The sequence below is a fragment of the Macaca thibetana genome, chromosome 18 (assembly GCF_024542745.1).
Source record: "Macaca thibetana thibetana isolate TM-01 chromosome 18, ASM2454274v1, whole genome shotgun sequence".
In the NCBI taxonomy this organism is placed as follows: domain Eukaryota; kingdom Metazoa; phylum Chordata; class Mammalia; order Primates; family Cercopithecidae; genus Macaca; species Macaca thibetana.
The window spans coordinates 20,648,751-20,667,373 of record NC_065595.1 but is presented as its reverse complement, the minus strand read 5'-3'; the positions used below and the strand labels follow the sequence as shown (position 1 = coordinate 20,667,373).

At 40.5% G+C, this 18,623-nt stretch overlaps 1 protein-coding gene across 3 annotated transcripts in view; it reads right to left on the bottom strand.

The window, feature by feature from the left end:
- The window catches only part of CCBE1 (collagen and calcium binding EGF domains 1), a 288,086-nt gene that overhangs the window by 122,898 nt on the left and 146,565 nt on the right, over positions 1-18,623 (bottom strand). The gene's annotated exons all lie outside the window — the stretch shown is intronic.

Here is an 18,623-nt window from a genome sequence, read left to right as displayed (position 1 = left end):
AACACACTTATAACATTGGCATCATGTACTAAAACCTTTGCTAGAATTTTAAAAGTTGAAAATCAAAGTAAAAATTACTGAATCACAAATCCGTATGACCCTGAGGTTTTAGTCTTGTCCTTAATATTTTAAAGCACATGCTGACTTTAAAATAAGTGGGATATTATTAAAAGCATGAAGAATATAGAAGTCAGCCATACATCTAACCAGCCAGGCCTTTGAGCTATAATATTACATACCAACCCTGTATCTGAATTTGAGCCTCTGTCTGAGAGGGGCTACCTGGTCCAATGCCTCCCCTACTTTTCAGTACACTGTCTCAGAGTGTGGTCTCTAGCATCAGCATCATCTGGAAACTTGCTAGAAATGCAAAAGTTTTGGCTCCACCCAAGACCTGTGGGATCAGGAACTCTGGACGTGGGGCCAGCAGGCTGTGTTTTCACAAGCTCTCCAGGTCATTTCTGACGTCCACTGTAGAGAATGAGACTCCACCTGGCCCCAGATCTGGAGCTGTGTAGCCTGGAATTCACAGTCTGTACATTTTCTGTCTCCCAATAATAGACCATGCATATAGAAATGCTCTCTTGAGCATAAGGAGGGAAGGATAAAAGTAGTAATGGCACCAAGGCTTAGAAGAAAACAAACCCCAAAACCCATTTTCCCTCATTTTTTATTCCCAAATTGAAAACTATTACGGATTTTTAGAGAGGTGAATAAAATGTTACATGATAGCTCCTTCACACCAGTTTCGAATCCCCAATTTCCGCAAATAATATCTCAAGTCTATATAACAGAAAGATTTGTAAAAACGGCACTAAAATGTCTTTGATCTTAGATGAGGCATTCAGCATGCTGTAGTTCTGCCTTCAACAGTAATGAAATCGACAGCATCGTGAAGCCTTCATGCTGGAAAGATAAACATTGAGACTGTCAACGTCGGTGAGTTGAGACTGTGTTGGAGACTTGACAGGAAGATGGTATTCAACGAGTATGGACTCTTTTTTGTAGGTTTTTCCTCAGTAGTAATTATAGAAATTCAAATTAAAAACACAGTGAATTATTTCACACCCAGACTGGCAGAAATGTAAAAGCCTGGCATTACCGGGTGTTATTGAAATTCTCATACTCTGCTGTTGCAAGTGAAAATTAGCATAATCACCATGAAAAGGAACATGCAATGCATAGCCAAGGTGAAAGTGTGCACATTACCCCTGGCAGCTCCAGTCTGAAATATGGGAGGGGATGGGAAAACCAAGAAATTCAAGCATATGAGTATAAAGTCACTGTAGCACTGCTCTTAATAGCTAAAAAATTTGGAAGCAACCGGAATGTTCATCAACAGAATATATAAATTGTGACATACTCATACAGAGAAATATTACATGTATTAAAGAATGTAAAACATTAAAATGATGTATAAGAATAGGTACAGTCATGATACCATTTATGTCAAAGATTAAATACTTGAAAAATAGTTTTTACTGCTAAGAAAAACATACATATATTAGCATAAGGACATTTATCAGAAATAATAAAATCCAAATTTAGGATAGTGTATACCCTTTTTTTCTAAAGAAAAAGTCTGTGTTACCCAAGCTGGTCTTGAACACCTGAGCTCAAGCAATCCTCCTGCCTTGGCTTCCCAAAGCGTTTGGATTACAGGCATGAGCCACGGTGCCTGGCTGGTGTGTAATTCTATGAGGGGGAGAAAGAAACAAAGGTTTCAATTTTGTTTGTAATGTTTCATTTTCTTTTCAGATGAATATAAGGTATTTTTTATGATATTCTTTAACATTTGTAAAGGTCTGAAATAATTCATTAAAAAACTATAATAGGTTTTGAGTCTAGAAAGATAGGAATATCAATTCTAGCCGTTACTAATAGTGAAACTTTGATCAAATTGACCTTTATGAGCTTTCATCTTCTCATCTGGTATGCAAGAGTCTGACAGTGTGCCATCTGTAAGGTGCCCAGCATCTGCACAGAGCCTGGAAGGCTCACGGCAGGCACTTGGACAATCTGTGTATCATTTCCCTGGGCTCCATCTCCTCCTCCTCTCCCTTTTCCACACCGTGAGCACCACCTCCAGCAATTCCTTCAATGACTCACTCCTCCAAATTCTGAAGCACGTGCATGAGACTGGCTTGTATTTGGAAATACCGAAGACAATTTCAAAAAGATTTCTATGTTCAAAGGAAAAGAAGGTTGTCTTGGGCTGGGAAAATGTGAACTTTCCCAGAAAAATAAAAGAATAACAAAGTGCCAGGGGAATTGCAACTTGGCAGTGGTCAAAGTGTATATGACAAATAGAATGACCAATGCAATAGCCATGAAAACATGTACTCAATAGGCATCTCCATTTCTTGACACTAAGTCAACAACATAAAGGAACATTTGACTGGGTGCGGTCGCTCACGCCTGTAATCCCTGCACTTTGGGAGGCCAATGTGGGCAGATCATGAGGTTAGGAGATCGAGACCATCCTGGCCAACATGGTGAAAACCCATCTCTACTAAAAATACAAAAACAAATAATAATAAACTGGGCCTGGTGGCATGCACCTGTAATACCAGCTACTTGGGAGGCTGAGGCAGGAGAATCATTTGAACCTGGGAGGCGGAGGTTGCAGTGAGCAGAGATCATGCCACTGCACTCCAGACTGGCAACAGAGCGAGACTGACTCAAAAAAAAAAAAAAAAAAAAAAAAAAAATTGATGTTTTTCCTGTTTCTGCACACTCATAAACTATAAAAAGCAAAGTTAATTCTTAGCAGATAGCCCCTGGGTATACTCAGAAGACTTCTGATCTTATCAGCTAAAGACTTAAAAACTATCTTTTGGGCTGGAGTTTTTCACTCCATTTTATATTAGTTCTGATCTGTTTTCAAGACTACCACTTTCTAATCTTGTCTCTAAATTTCAAACTCAGATTCTGGAGTACTCTATCATATAGTCTCTGTGGCATAATGCCAGCCAAAGCAAGGTGACATATACTCAGAGTGTGGCTGATATGGTTTGGCTGTGTCCCCACCCAGATCTCATCTTGAACTGCAGCTCTCATAATTCCCACATGTTGTGTGAAGGATCTGGTGAAAGATAATTGAATCATGGGGGCAGTTTCTCCCATACTGTTCCCACTGTAGTGAATAAGTCTTGTGAGATCTGGTGGTTTTATAAGAGGAAAACCCTTTTGCTTGGTTCTCATTTTCTTGCCTGCCGCCATGTAAGATGTGCCTTTTGCCTTCCACCATGATTGTGAGGCCTCCTCAGCCACATGGAACTGTGAGTTCATTAAACCTCTTTTTCCTTATAAATTATCCAGAGTGGGGTATGTCTTCATCAGCAGTGCGAAAATGGACTAATACAGTGACTGACAAGTTTCTTACTTCAGCAAGTATATAAAGTGTACAGGCTTCAATGTGTCACCTCAAAAGGAATTTGGTGAATCCTCATTCTGTTTAACACATTTTTCGATCTCATTCAAACTTGAATGCATCACATACCTCAAGAGAATCTGGTTCACAGCTCCAACCTCTCCTAGGAGTGTGCCCTTGAGCAAGTCACTTAACCTCTTGTATGTCACTTTCCCATTTGTAAAGTAGAGATAGTAACAGTGCTTATTTTCCAGGGGTATTACGGGGACTAAACGAGTTACTTAAAAACTCCTTGAAGAGTACATAGCACATAGTAAATGAAAAATCTACTTTTTAGAATGTGCTTAAAAACAAGCTACATTGTCAAAACAAGGTGGCACTAAAGCAAAACAGCTTGTCACTAAATACGTCCAATAAGATAACGCACCTAAAGACTTATGGTCCCATAAATCAAGGATGTCAAGAACAACATGAGTACATTTAACTCTATTATTGAATAGCTACAGTGAAAGCTATAAAACGAGTGAGTTCATTCTCAAAAACTCCACAGTAAATTCCCAATGTATCCCAAACTTCAAAGAACTTCAAAGATATGTTCATCCTCAGTTGCCAAAATATACATGCACATTTGTTTCCTCTTAATTTCCATTTCTAAGTGTCCCTGATAAAGTTATTTTTCCTGGGAACAGCTGAATGCCATTAAACAGTTTGGTATCTATTACTGGGATACTTTGAAAGGGCATGACACGATGCTAAGAAGCAAATCTATCAGCTGATGTTTCCTAAAGTTGCCCTGTCCATAGAGCATACATATTTTCTTGGCCATCTGATTAAGTAACACAAATTTCCCAAAGGACAGTTTAATGACATTGAAATATCTGTACTTCACTGTGGGAATTACTAGCCAAAGGGTGCTACACATGACATCCTGGGGAAAAAAAAAGCCTGACGTGAGGAGGGACAAGAGACAACAGTCAAAAGTGGCCCTATGTTGTAAATATGCCGGTGACATTTACAGGCAACTTCTTAAGTTGGATGAGCCTGACAGAATTTAGAGGTTTGTGATAGGCAGACATCTACAATGATCCCAATGATTCCAGCTTCCTGGTATTTATGTCCCTGTGTCATCTCCTCCCATTGGAGGGTAGGGACTTATTTCTAACCAGCAGATATGGCAAGGTGACAAGAAATCACTTCCATGATTAGGTTATAAAAGACTAGGCTGGGTGCAGTGGCTCACGCCTGTAATCCCAGCACTTTGGGAGGCCAAGACAGAAGGACCGCTAGAGGCCAGGAGTTTGAGACCAGCCTGGACAACAAAGCAAGATGCCATCTCTAGAAAAATAAAAAACTAGCCAGACACAGTAGCATGCACCTACAGTCCCAGTTACTCAAGAGGCTGAAGCAGGAGGACCGCTTGAGCCCAAGAGGTCAAGGATACATGGACCTATGATTATGCCACTGCACTCCATCCTGGGCTATAGGGCAGGACTCTGCCTAAAGAGAAAAAAAAAAAAACACACAAAACACCATGAAAATAAAGTAATGACAGACTGTGACCACCATCTTGCTGGCTCTCCCCGGGGCCTTGTGGCTTGCATGCTTCGATGAAGAACACTGCCACACTGAATAGGCACACTTCAAGGAATTGAGAGTGGGCGACAGTCGGTGAAGAACTAAGGCCCTTTGTCCAACGCCCCAGGAGAAACTGAATCCTGCCTACAACCATATGAGTCTGGAAGCAAATCCTTTAACCTTAGAACAGCTATGGTTCAGCTGACACCTTATTATAGCCTATGAGGGACTCTGAAGTAGAGGACTCAGCTAAACAGGGTCCAAATTCCTTATCAACAGATACGAAGGGTAAGAAACACATGTTGTTTTAAGCTGCTAAGTTTTGGAGCATTTTGTTTTACAGTAATAGATAATAACTAATACAAATGATGAAAATCAGACAAGGCATAAGGCTACTGGCAGTAACATCATTGTGATTCTCTAAGGCTGGATTCATCTGACCTTATCTTCTGGTTCCTTAAAACTCCCATTTAAATTAAAATGTAAAATTCCTTTTCTTTCAAAGCTTACATTGCATAAATATGCTCTAAAACTCACATAAGAATCAACCAAAATTTTCAATTGGTCATGTTTTTCCAGACTAATATTTTTGTTTAATTTTACTTTCTATGGAGTCTTGTTTGCTTTTGAAAAACAATTTATAACAAATAAGCTTTTTTCAAATTCTATATGTTCTTGCCCCATGGAGAATTCTATTTGGTAAATTCTCCCTACCCACTAATCTCTAGAATTCTCTTTGATGAATTTAGTTGACTTAAAGATCAGTGTATAATCTCAGACCCATATAATTTTGAGTTCCAAAATAAACTTTTCATTTCTTTTGATAAAGTAATAAGAAATAGCAAGCATTTATAAATGATTAGAATATATTTAATTCACTAATACTATCTCTGAAAAATTGATGAACTTATTGTAAGTACTCCTTAACATTTCCTCCATTGAGAAAAATAAATTATAGAAGGCAATTAACATGAGACTATTTTTTTGTTGGTTTTTAGTATTCTTCATAATGGATCAAACCCAAGAAGCCAGCAGCTTAATTTTCATCCATTATCTGAGAAAATTACATATAAAATATTAATAATATATAAATATTATATAGGACCCAGAGAGGCAGTACAATTTACATCCCCTATAAATAAATTGAAATAATTCAGGGTCAAATGTGTTCCAGTGAAGCTGAGCCCATGTGTCCATGTTCCAGCTGAACTGTGGCCAACCTTGGTATGAAGTGTGTGTGGTAATAGGGAGGAGGGAAATAGCGGGTGTTGCTGTCATTCTATTTTTTTGTTTTTGTTCCTTTTGGACTTCCTACAGTTTCAAACTGCAGTGGTTTAGTCCTCTTCTCCCCACTGATTTTCTTAACATGAGTGCTTACACAAATGAACCCAATCTTTTTGTGCTGCAAGATTTTATTCTTCCCAAATGAATTCATGTTCTTAAAACAGGTGTTGGCAAACTGGCTCTGTTTTGTTTGGAACACAGACATGCCCTTTATTTCCATATCATTTACTTACTTTCAGGTCACAACAGCAGAGTTAAGTACTTGTAACAGATTACAGAACCCGTAAACCCTGAAATACTTAATGTCTGGTCTTTACAGAAGAAGTTCATCAATTCCTGCCCAAAACATCATGATAGAGACTCTAAGAAACTAACAGTGTCTGTCCAGCCAGTGCTTTAGAAGAAGGTAGTTGGGCTGCTGGAAAAATATCAACTCCAAGACCTAGTCCCTAGAGGCGGGAAGAATCACATAAGAATCTTTCCTTCAATCCTTCTCATGTGGGAATATTGGGCGATTCATTTAAGCTTTCTGAGATAGTTCTTCACTTACACAATGAGATCATCATGTCATTAATCTGTCAGAGTTGCCATAATGACATTATAATTTACATGTGGTAGCTTTGCAAAATACTTACCTTTTCGTTGTTTAGTAGGATGATGTCTACTATTACACTTGAATTAAGTGGAATTGTTTTGAGAGACTTTGTTCACTTGAATTATATTCAGTACTCTAAGTCAGAGAAGAAAGAAAAATCATGACAAATGTTCTGATGGGAAACTGAAAATAAGGACAAACAGGAGAATTTTAAAAACCGTATGTCAGGGAGGTTTATACCAAACATAGGCAAAAAATTCTACATTAAATAATTTAAGTGGAGCTTTGTAATAATGAGGCAGAGATACAGGGATCATTTGGAATCAAAATGGATTCACTAAGAACAAGCAGTTCCAAATATCCTCACCATCTTCTTGGAGAGGGTCAGTAGCCTGGTGGCTACTTCAGTAGACATGTGGAGTTTCCAGAAAAAGGAGGTATAGCATAGTTCTGAATGCTGTTATTCAGATCTTCCTAGAAACAGGATTCAGTCCTAGGTGTCCATATTTAAGGGTCACTGATAGCTGGAGCCATCTCATGGAGATCAGCAGGAGGAGTGAGGAAACCACAAAACTGGGCCATTGGAAGAAGAGTTGAAGGGAAAGAGTTCGGAAAAGAAAGACATAAGATAACACATTCTGTGTTCAAATCGGTGAGGGGATGTGATGGAGAAGACGGATTAGCCTTCTTCCAGCAGCTGCTGTCACCAAGCAAGGTTAGAATTCAAGAGTCCAGATGCCAGGAGACACTTCTGCTTAATTAAAAAAAAAAATTGGGACCAAGCATGGTGGTTCATGCCTATAATCCTGGCACTTTGGGAGGCTGAGGTGGGTGGATAGCTTGAGCCCAGGAGTTCGAGACTGGCTTGGGCAACATGGTGAGACCCTGTTTTACAACAAATACAAAAATTAGCCGGGTATGGTAGAGTGCCTGTAGTCCCAGCTACACCGGAGGCTGAGGTGGGAGGATCACCTGAGCCCAGGAGGTCGAGGCTGCAGTGAGCTATGACTGTGTCACTGCACTCTAGCCTAAGTGACAGAGCGAGATCCTCTCTCTCTCTCAAAACAAAAACAAAAACAAAAAAGTTCCCTATAATTTGAGCTAACCTTAAAGAACTAAGCCTTCTCAGTGCTGTCTGGGTGCCCTATTGCTAGAGATAGTCAGGTAGAAACCGAATGTCTTCTACATGCTAGTATTAAAATTCTTGAAGAACTTAAGGGGTATCCAGACAGTACGAGATCTAATAGCCTTCTGCAACACGAGATTCCAGAATTTCTATGAACACATGGCATGATAAATTATATCCCACAAAGGCAGAATTCTGTTTCTCAAAACACACCTAAAGCATCAAGGATGAGAAATTAGATAAAATGAAAGCAACAGATTTTTAAAATTATAAAAACAGATACTTAAAAAAAATTCCCATAATACATCAGAAGTGATACTATCAGCTTAATAGGGCTGATAAGAAAGTCATCCTTAATGTTCTATTCCACCATATGTATCTGAAAAAATGGAATATATTAAAAGAGGCAGGCACTGTTTTAAAGAATTTATGTAACAGTGCTGGGAAACTAGTACCACTGCTAAAATGTGCCTGGCCAAGAGAGTCCAAGAAAGTATGGAACTGAGGGTGCTTTGGAATGGCTCTGAAGTGCCATTTCCCACACATCCCTTCCTCCCCACAGGTAGTAATTCTAACTTCCTCTCCTCCTGGTGCCACAGGAGAAGTGCCTGATAGAGCTGAACCTCTTCTGAAGCTCTCACCCACCAGCATCCCTCTTTCTCATGGCTGGCCACATATGGCTTCCCCCATGACTACTGAACTCTCGAACCCCACTAGGGATGAAGGCTGATGTCTCCAAGATCTCGCCAAACCCAGGCCACCCAGAAAGTGGCCTTTTCCCTCTTTTTAAAAATTCTTAAAAATTTTTAAAGTAACAAGCCAACAAGTATAACTTGGATTCTCCTCCAAATTTTGGCTTCCTTCTCAGGAAGCCTTGGATTGCTCTAGTTGAATCCCAATGCTTTCATATTTTACACTAAAAGTTACCTGGGAAGCTGGTTAAGATGCAGAGTCCAGGGCCCTACCCTTGACTGGCAGGAGCCTAGGATTCTACATAAATGACCTCCTCCTGAACTTAATGTAGGTGATCCCCGCACCACACCTGAAGAAATCCTGCTAATAAATCTACAATTCTGTGCCAGGCCTGTGCAAACATTCCTTAAACACTATTTAGGGAAAGTTTTAAGTGAAATATGCAGTATTAAAGTATTTTGATTGTTTTCCTCCCAGAAAAAGACTTAAAATTTTCAATATGGCTAATATTTAGGATGTAAAAACAGTTTGATTATGTACATATGATTTTCAGGTAAGCTGTGCAACTTAGAAAAAATGCTGGCTAAGGTGAAGACAAGGATTGTATCTGTAAAACTAATGCAAGAATCTGAAAGCAATGACAGGGACACTCGTAGTTCTGGGATTCTCAGTCTGTGTTTAAACGAGCATCACCACCTTTCATGCAAAATGTCAAATTTCAAACACGTATTCTGGAAGCAGGGGTTTATTATGTTTGGTTTTTGTAGTCTATGAAAATAGGCTTTCCTTAGAAAGTAAAGTACTAACTGCTCTATTTAAATTTTATCTACATTCATTCTGTAACACACACAAACTAATTTAATGTATCAAGTATCTATCAGAAGATAACAAATAAGCAGCTGATTTCACAGCACAACAGGAATACTTTAATTGTATCAGCTACATAGCAGGTGATGTTTCTAACTCCCAGAAAGAAGGAGAGCTGATTTACTAAGCTCCTTTTTGGCCTCCTTGAAGCGTAACTGATCCTTTCCATGGAACCATAAAGCAAAATAGTATCACTCTAACTGTACTTGTCTGCTAAAAACCCATTGCTGTAGGCTGCTTTTTGTTAAGAAATTTAAAAGTTAACCCTCACCATTATGAAATAAAAACTCTATATTCCTGAACGATTGCTTTTTCCTTACAAAAAGGACATGATTTTATACCATCCTGCAAATGATCTTTTCAAACTAAATAAGATGTACTTTTGCAGCTCACATGCACCCAACCTTGCAGGTGCTCTAAACTAGAAGAGGGATGTTTTTCTCTCAGGTCCTTCCTTTTCCCTTTCTAGGTCCTCTTTTCCACTGATGTAGTTTCAAGAGCTTCACATCACAAAATGAAGAGTTAAAGACATTGTTGTCTTCCTTAGTAAGGAGATGAGGGGAGATGCGGGAAGAAGAGGGAAAGAGGTGGGAAATGGATGGCAAAGATTTGTATGAGAAAGAAAGGGCATTTTTTAAATGCTGGTTCTGACTTGTATCACAGAAATTCATCTGGGTCTATTTTTCCATTATACCTTTCAAGAGGAAACCCTGGTTTGATTTGTACCCATTTCTACATTAGTGTTAGGGAATGCAATGAATAGTTGATAATGAATTGAAACATTTAGATGACTATCAGGTAGAGACATAACTTTTGAAAACCTTCACAACCTAATATGAAGTTTAGTTCCAGACACTGACAAAACAGAATGTATGAAGTTTTATATTAATACAATCAATATACAATTGAAAGACCTCAGAACAAAAGGTACGCCTTTTATTTAAATTACTAGTTATTCACAGGCCTTAATTTTTCCAGAATATAAAATAAGCAGAAGAGGGCCAAGAGGGTACAAAGAGAAAGGTTCCATAGGCAGATCTTCAGATATCCATGGGAGTTTCCTGGACTCTCTTACACGGTATCTTGCTATAAATATATGCATTTATATGTGTGTGTGTGTTAAAGGAGATGTCAACTCTCCCCCTATAATGACAGTAAATACATATTCATTATAAAAGACTCCAAATATTCAGAAGTATGTAAAAAACAAACTAAGTATGCACTCTCAACACAATTTCACTTCTCATTCAGACCCTTTTCTCTATATAGGTGTGAGTACCCACAACATTTTTGTTTTCCTGGAAATGATCACCCATAATGCACATTATTCCACTCAAAATATTTGGTATATCATTCCACATCAGTACATACAGATTTAACTAATGTTATAATTAGATTATGGCTACTAAATATTTACTAGTATAGATTTATCATTTACCCATTCCCTGACTCAGGGACTTTCATGTTCTAATTTATTGCGATTACAAATAATGAAATAGCAATGATGTGGTTTGGCTGTGTCCACACCAAAATCTCATCTTGAATTGTACTCCCATAATTCCCATGTGTTGTGGGAGGGACCCAGTGGGAGATCATTTGAATAATTTGAACATACTGTTCTCATGATAGTGAGTAAGTCTCAAGATATCTGATGGTTTTATCAGGGGTTTCTGCTTTTACATCTTCCTCATTTTCTCTTGCCACCACCATGTAAGAAGTGCCTTTCGCCTTCCACCATGATTCTGAGGACTCCCCAGCCATGTGAAACTGTAAGTCCAATTAAACCTTTTTCTTCCCAGTCACGGATACATCTTTATCAGCAGTGTGAAAACAAACTAATACAATCAACATCCCCATATAATGCATTCTAGGGAGCTTATAACAGTATCTTTATATGTAGAAGTGGAATTGGCCCAGTTATGAACTTTTTCTCTTTTGAAATGCATTGACAACCCTTTAAAAGGGTCAATCTATGCTCTCATCAAAACGTATGAGATTCTTCTATAAGCTTAACACTAGATGTTAACTATATGCTGAATATTTGTAGATTTTCCAATGAAAATAGCCTTTCATTTTCATTTGCATTTCTTTGACTAATGAAGTTGTATATTTTTTATGTTTATTAGTCATCCCTATTGCATCAATAAACTGCCTCTTCGTATCTGTAGTAGACTGTTACATTGAGGGCTTCTCATGAATCACCTCTCATACTCACACTCTAATGTTATCACCTCCTACACTGGCTCTGGGCTCGGCCATGTGACTTCTTTCTGGTCAGTAGGGAATTAGTCATCATAGCCCAAGCAGAGGCTTGATAAGTGTTTGTACAGTGGGGCTGTTATCTTTGAGTAGCTCCCTCTTAGAACCCTATGCCATTTCACAGAGGCCCAGTTCCCTGCAGGAAAGACTATATGAAGAAAGAGAAGTCTGGCTGTTCCAGTCATTCCAGCTGAGGTCCCAGACATGTGAGTGAAAAAGACCTCTTGGACATCTAGTCCCAGCTGGCACCACAGAGAAGAACCACCCTGCTGAGCCCAGCTCCAGATTGCAGAATCATAAGAGCTAATAAATCAGTGTTCTCATTCAGCCATTACATTTGAAGTGGTTTGTTCAACAGCAATAGTTGAACCCCTGATAAAACCATCAGATCTCTTGAGACTTACTATTGATCCATTTTTGTACTTTCTTATTAATTTGTAGAAACTCATTATAGTTAAGAAATCCCAATCCTTTCCCACATATATATTTCGTAAACATTTTTTTTAGTCTGTTATTTGCATTTTAAACATGTTAATCTTCTACATGGCAAAAGCTACATAGTCAAATATGTTACGTCTAGGCTTTAGGTCTATAGTAATTTAAAACAATTTTTTATCTAAATCAACAGAACTTTGAGTTATCCATAGCAATCTCATTCAATCTCTAGAGCTTGGTCACTCTTTTTCTGCTGTTCTAGCAGTAAAACAGATTAAAGGAAGAAAGGTAGGTGAAGTTGCTAGTAAAACATTGTAAAAGCCCAGGTGAAAGTCACATGGGGTTTAAAGCAGGACCATCAGGGCTGTGGTTAGAGAAATGGGAGAGAGGGGAACAGAAGGGGAGAGAGAGGGAGAGAGAGGGAGAGAGAGGGAAAGAGGGGGAGTGAGAGGGAAAGAGGGGGAGAGAAAGGGAGGGAAGGAGAGAAAGGGAGGGAAGGAGGGAGAGACAGGGAGAGAGGGAGGGGAAGGGGGTGAGAGAAAGAGAGGGAGGGGGAGAGGGAGAGAGAGGCACAGTGGTTCATTCCTGTAATCCCAACACTTTGGAAGACTGAGGCAGGCAGATCATCTGAGGTCAGGTGACGGGAGGGTCATCTGAGGGGAGCAGGGAGGTGGAATAAATAAGACAGAGCAGTCACAGATCTGGAGTTTGAGTTGACCTTGGAGAGAACAGCAGAGCTCCTGGCAGAAATTAAAACTGGGCAAGTTAAGTTGATTTGGGGGATAAGACAAAGAGCCCTGTTTCCAAGGTGTCAACTAGAATTGACATGTCCAGAAGGCAATACCAGACAGAAAATTGGCCCCAGGGAGAGGGCAGGTTTGAAGATTCTGATTAAGGCATCATCAGCCACAAGAACAGAGCAACTTAAATTAGTACAAAAAACAAAAGGTGACAGGTGACCAACATCTCACAGCTCATTAAAAGCACTCCTGGGACAATCACGCACCTGATAAACACTTCAACACACAAAATATTTGCTTTGAGCTGAAGACAATTTTGGTGTAATGAGTACTGACAGTACTTCTGGCTACACTTCATGAAATGGTTGAGACAAAGGAAATGAATGCAAACAGTGAGACCTCCAGTGGTGTGGGCTACGTCTGGGCGGCCCAGAAGCAGCCGACAGAAGCAGAGTGCTGGGGCACTAGGAAGGCTCTTCCTGCTTGGCTGCCGCAGCTGATTCAGCAGGACAGAACCGAGATCATCCTGTTCTCACAAGAAAATGCAACCTGACCGAAGGAAGAACACACGGGCATTTTGGCCAGGATGTTGAAGAATTTTACTTTCACACATTGCACTTTTATTCTCCTTGTGGTTGGAATGGAGAAATAGACATTAAGTGAATTGAAGTGCTTTAATGAACTGCAAATGTGGTCACAGTGCCATCACGTGATGCCAACTATCTGCTGGATCAAATGTTCAAGAGTGCTGGAGAGATACCAAGAGTTTATCCAAGACAGTCTCATCTTATGAGTAAGACAGCTGAGGTCCATGATCATGTCACTGGCCAGTGGTTTGTTGAGACCAAGACTATGCCCCTTCACTCTCACTCAGTGGTCTTCCCTTTAAAAGAAAGATATCCTTGTTAGGCGAGCAAGTGGGAACATTTGTACTGACATGAAGACAATAAAATTATATGGTTACTTTCCGATTGCTCTGGTTTCCATTATTTGAAGGTAGTGAGTTATACCTAAAGGAAAACTTAAGAGGATGGCTTTGATCTTCCATCCTATGAAGAAGGTGGGTTAGGGTGAATAGAGATTGCAGGGCATGGGCTAGGTCATTAGGATTCCTTTCAAGAACAAGAACAGAGCAACTTAAATTTCCTATGATCTGACAAGACACAATCATATAAAAAAGAAATCCAGGGAACCCTCCTGAGAGACCCTACATAGGGAAAATCAGCTGCTGTCACGCAAATGAAATCATGAACTATCAAAACCATTGCAGAAAGCCCTTAAAACCAAGAACACAAGCAAAGAAATACACTTTGGGCCAGGCACAGTGGCTCATGCCTATAATCCCAGCACTTTGGGAGGCTGAGGCAGGCAGATAACCTGAGGTGTTCAATAGGTGTTCAAATAGCCTACTACACATGTAGGCTATATGGTGTGGCCTATGCTCTCAGGCTACAAACTTGTACAACATGTGACTAATGAACACCGTATGCAATTGTAACACAGTGATAAGTATTTGTGCATCTAAACATAGAAAAGATACACCTGAGGTCAGGAGTTCAAGACCAGCCTGGCCAACATGGCAAAACCCCCTGTGCACTAAAAATACAAAAATTAGCTGGGCATAGTGGCACGTTCCTGTAACCCCAACTACTCGGGAGGCTGAGGCAGGAGAATCATTTGAACCTAGGAGGCAGAGGTTGCAGTGAGCCAAGATCATGCTATTGCACTCCAGCCTGGGCGACAGAATAAGACTCTGTCTCAAAAAAAAATAATGATAAAAAATAAAAAAAATTCACTTTGCATGGTGAGGGTGTTCTTTTCACTTAGATGTATAGACCACACCGTGCTTCACATGTGCTCAAGTATAAAATATTCCACACTGCAAAATAGCAAGGTATGATTCAAATATGGCAGTGTTCTAGAAATGTAACATTGGTAAAAAAATCCATCGGGATGAAGGCAAATTTTAGCTAAGTCATTCTTCTTATTCTTCTGTTTTTCTTATTATACCATCTCCTAAAGAATTTCAGGTCAAACTCCAATTTGAAGGAGCAAATGATACAAATAAGCACCCCACCAAGGGCTACAAAAGAGGTCCCAAAGCCAACTGAATTAAGAGGATGTCATATTTTATTGCACTGATTGAGGCTGATTTTTAAAATGAACTCCATCTGGTGCACGGGGGCTCAGGAAGGTAACCTCTGTCAGTCAGGTGATTAAGACCTTGGGAACAGCAAAGACCTTACTCCAAGTCCCGCTGCCTTCTGTTAATACCTGAGTAACTGTCAGGAGGGAGATGCCGGAACACACCAATTATTAGATGATGAACAGGCAGGCCCAGCAGTCAAATGTGCTGCAGTGATATAGTACCTGGTTGGGCAATTAACTTGTCCCTAGCAAAATTTGTGGACAACAAAGCACTTTTATAATCTACAGCTGCTATCCACATCGGGCAATGACTGCATTAAAACTGATTCCTCTCAATAGGCATGGGGTAAAGAGGACGCCAACGTGACATTAGTGGCCCACTCATTTTGCAGAGTCTGCCCATTATCCTCCCCATATTGCAGATAAGCAAGCTGAGACTCAAAGTAATTTGCCCAAGGATACAACAGGGGACCTTGTGCCAGATGGCTGTCGGGCTGCTGCCTGGCTTTCTCTGGAGCCAACTGGCAAGGACACTATTGGAACAGGCACTTCCAGGAATCCTTAAAGCATCTCTGGGTCCAATCCTGTTTGCTTTGTTTACCCCCAGCTTTAGCTTGTTTACACCGAAGTCACCTGGAGGCTGTGTCATCATTCAAACCCCATAGACACCCAAGCCAGCAAATACCACCACAGGCTCTGGAGCACACAGCCTCTTGGTGGGCAAGCTCTAATTCAGGGATTGGCAAACTATGACCCATGGACCAAATCCAGTCCACTGCCTGTTTTTATGAATAAAAATACTGGAACACAGTCACACTCATTTGTTTCCATATTGCCTATGGCTGATTTCGAGCTATAACAGCAGAGCTGAGTGGTTATGACAGAGGCAATCTAGCCCCAAAAGCCTAAAATAACTATCTGGCCTTTAGAGAAAGTTTTCTGGATCCTAATTAGTGGCGTAGCTCCTCAAAAGGGCCCTCAGCTGCATTCAGAAGCCTTCACAACACCACCCTCTGCAGCGGGCTGACTCCCTGGTAAATATTTTCCTTCCTCAAGTGGACTGGACTCGAAAGTCCTCATAGGTGCTCTCAGGAAAGGAAAAGCTACACCTCCGACGAGTTATGCCTGCCCAAGTTGTGAGCCCTGTGATGTTAGAACACGAGCAGCTCAAGAATCCTAAGTGCAAACCCCAAAGACCAGGTGCCATTCTCTGAAGGTGTTTTGGAAAACATTTCCTAACGCGTGGAGACAGAAAAATACAGTGATGCGGGCCGGGCGCGGTGGCTCATGCCTGTAATCCCAGCACTTTGGGAGGCCGAGACGGGCGGAACACAAGGTCAGGAGATCGAGACCATCCTGGCTAACAGGGTGAAACTCCGTCTCTACTAAAAATACAAAAAATTAGCCAGGCCTGGTGGCAGGTGCCTGTAGTCTCAGCTACTTGGGAGGCTGAGGCAGGAGAATGGCGTGAACCTGAGAGGTGGAGCTTGCAGTGAGCTGAGATCGCGCCACTACACTCCAACCTGAGTGACAGAGCGAGACTCCATCTCAAAAAAAAAAAAAAAAAAAAAAAAAAAGAAAAAAGAAAAGTACAGTCATGCATTCTAAGTTCTAAAAACTGCATCATTAGGTAACTTCATCATTGTGTAAACATCGGAGCACACTTACACAAACCTAGATGGCATAGCCTACTATACATGTAGGCTATATGGTGTGGCCTATGCTCTCAGGCTACAAACCTGTACAACACGTGACTAATGAATACTGTAAGAAATTGTAACACAATGGTAAGTAGTTGTGCAACATAGAAAAGGTACAGTAAACATAAAATATAAAAAATGATATACCTATTACCTATAGAGGGCACTAACCATGAGTACAGCCTGCAGAACCGGAAGAAACTCTGGATGGGTCAGTGAGTGAGGAATGAATGTGAAGGCCTGGGACATTACTGTATGATGCCGTAGACTTTATGAACACTCAACACTTAGGCCGCACTAAATTAAAAAGTAAAGTACACCACGATGCCACCATGGCTACATCATTACTAGCTGATAGGAATGTTTTCAGCTATATTATAACCTTACAGGACCCCCTGTTTTATATTGTCTTATATGCAGTCCATCCTTGACAGAAACACCATTATGTAGCACATGACTAAACACTAATTATTTTTTCACTACTGTTGGTCACCATCTGTTTATAAGAGACTAGTCCTTTAAAAAACTTAACATTTCCAGCGATTCAGGACTTTTTTTGTTGAAGTGGAGTACTTTTGACATGGACAAGCTAACGGGAATTCAAAGTCAGAAAGACTTAGTTTAAATCATGACTGTCATCTATGGGCTCCAGAACCCTGGAGCAAGTTATTTAGTCTTCTTGGTCCTCAGTTTCTTCATCTGCAATATGGGAATATGTATTAGGTATTGATTGCTGTGTAACTGACTGCCCCAAAACTCAGTGGCTGAAAACCAGCACCCAATATTTGCTCATTGCACTCCGTGTGGCCTAAGCTCAGCTGGGCAATGTGTGCCTTGGCCACTCATGGCTGTAGTTGGTTGGCAGCTGGCCTGGGGGTGGAGGGTATATGATGGCCTCATTCATGCAACTGGTACCTTGGTGCTGGGCCTTCTCCATGGGCCTCTCATCACTCAGTAGTCTGGTCTGGGCTTCCCCAAATGAGGGCAGGGACATTCCAAGAAGGGAAGGCAGAAGTGGTAAGGCTCCTTGTGGCTCAGGCCTTGGACCTCACACAGCATCCCTTCGGGTACATTCTACCAGTCCATGAAAGTCACAAGGAGTTAAGAAATGGACTCCACCTCTTAAAGGCCTGCAAAATATTGTGAGCATTTTCCCCCCAGGATGTTCATGCCTTCGTGTGTTATGAAGTAACACATGTAGAGCGTTTTGTCGGAGGGTCAGTTCATGAACTATATGGGGCACGCAGAAAGAACTTCTCTCGTCTTCATCCAGCTTTTGTCAAGATTATATGTCTTAACAAAGACTTTCCTCCCACTAGCCTACATCTAGGTTCTGGCAGCACCTGGAGCCAACCCAACATCTCCTTATGCTTCCATTCGCCAAGTATCCATTTGCTGACTTCATCATCCAAAAGAAGTGTATTTCAAAGTTGGCAATAGTTCCCACATCATTTTTCTATCAGTAAACCTGGTTTGGAAAGATCACTTTACTGTGGGAAGTAGTCTAAATAAAAAAGGGAAACACCTGGTCAAATTCATTTATCATAACGTGAAGTGGCAGCTGATGGAAAATGTGTTGGGAGTATTTTCACTAGTGAAAGGAACAATGTAATCTATCACTTTGAAAAACAAAATCACCATACACTTATGTCTTTGAAATGAATGTTTGGATTTGGTTAAGGAGTTTCCTCCTTGAATTGATGCTAAACCTCCTCTGATCCATAATGTAGCTGTCCCACCTGTCCAGCCATACAAAGATATAAAACAGTGACATTGAGGAAATAAGGCAGAGATGGAATGGTAATCTCTTCTAGTTGCATTGCTACAC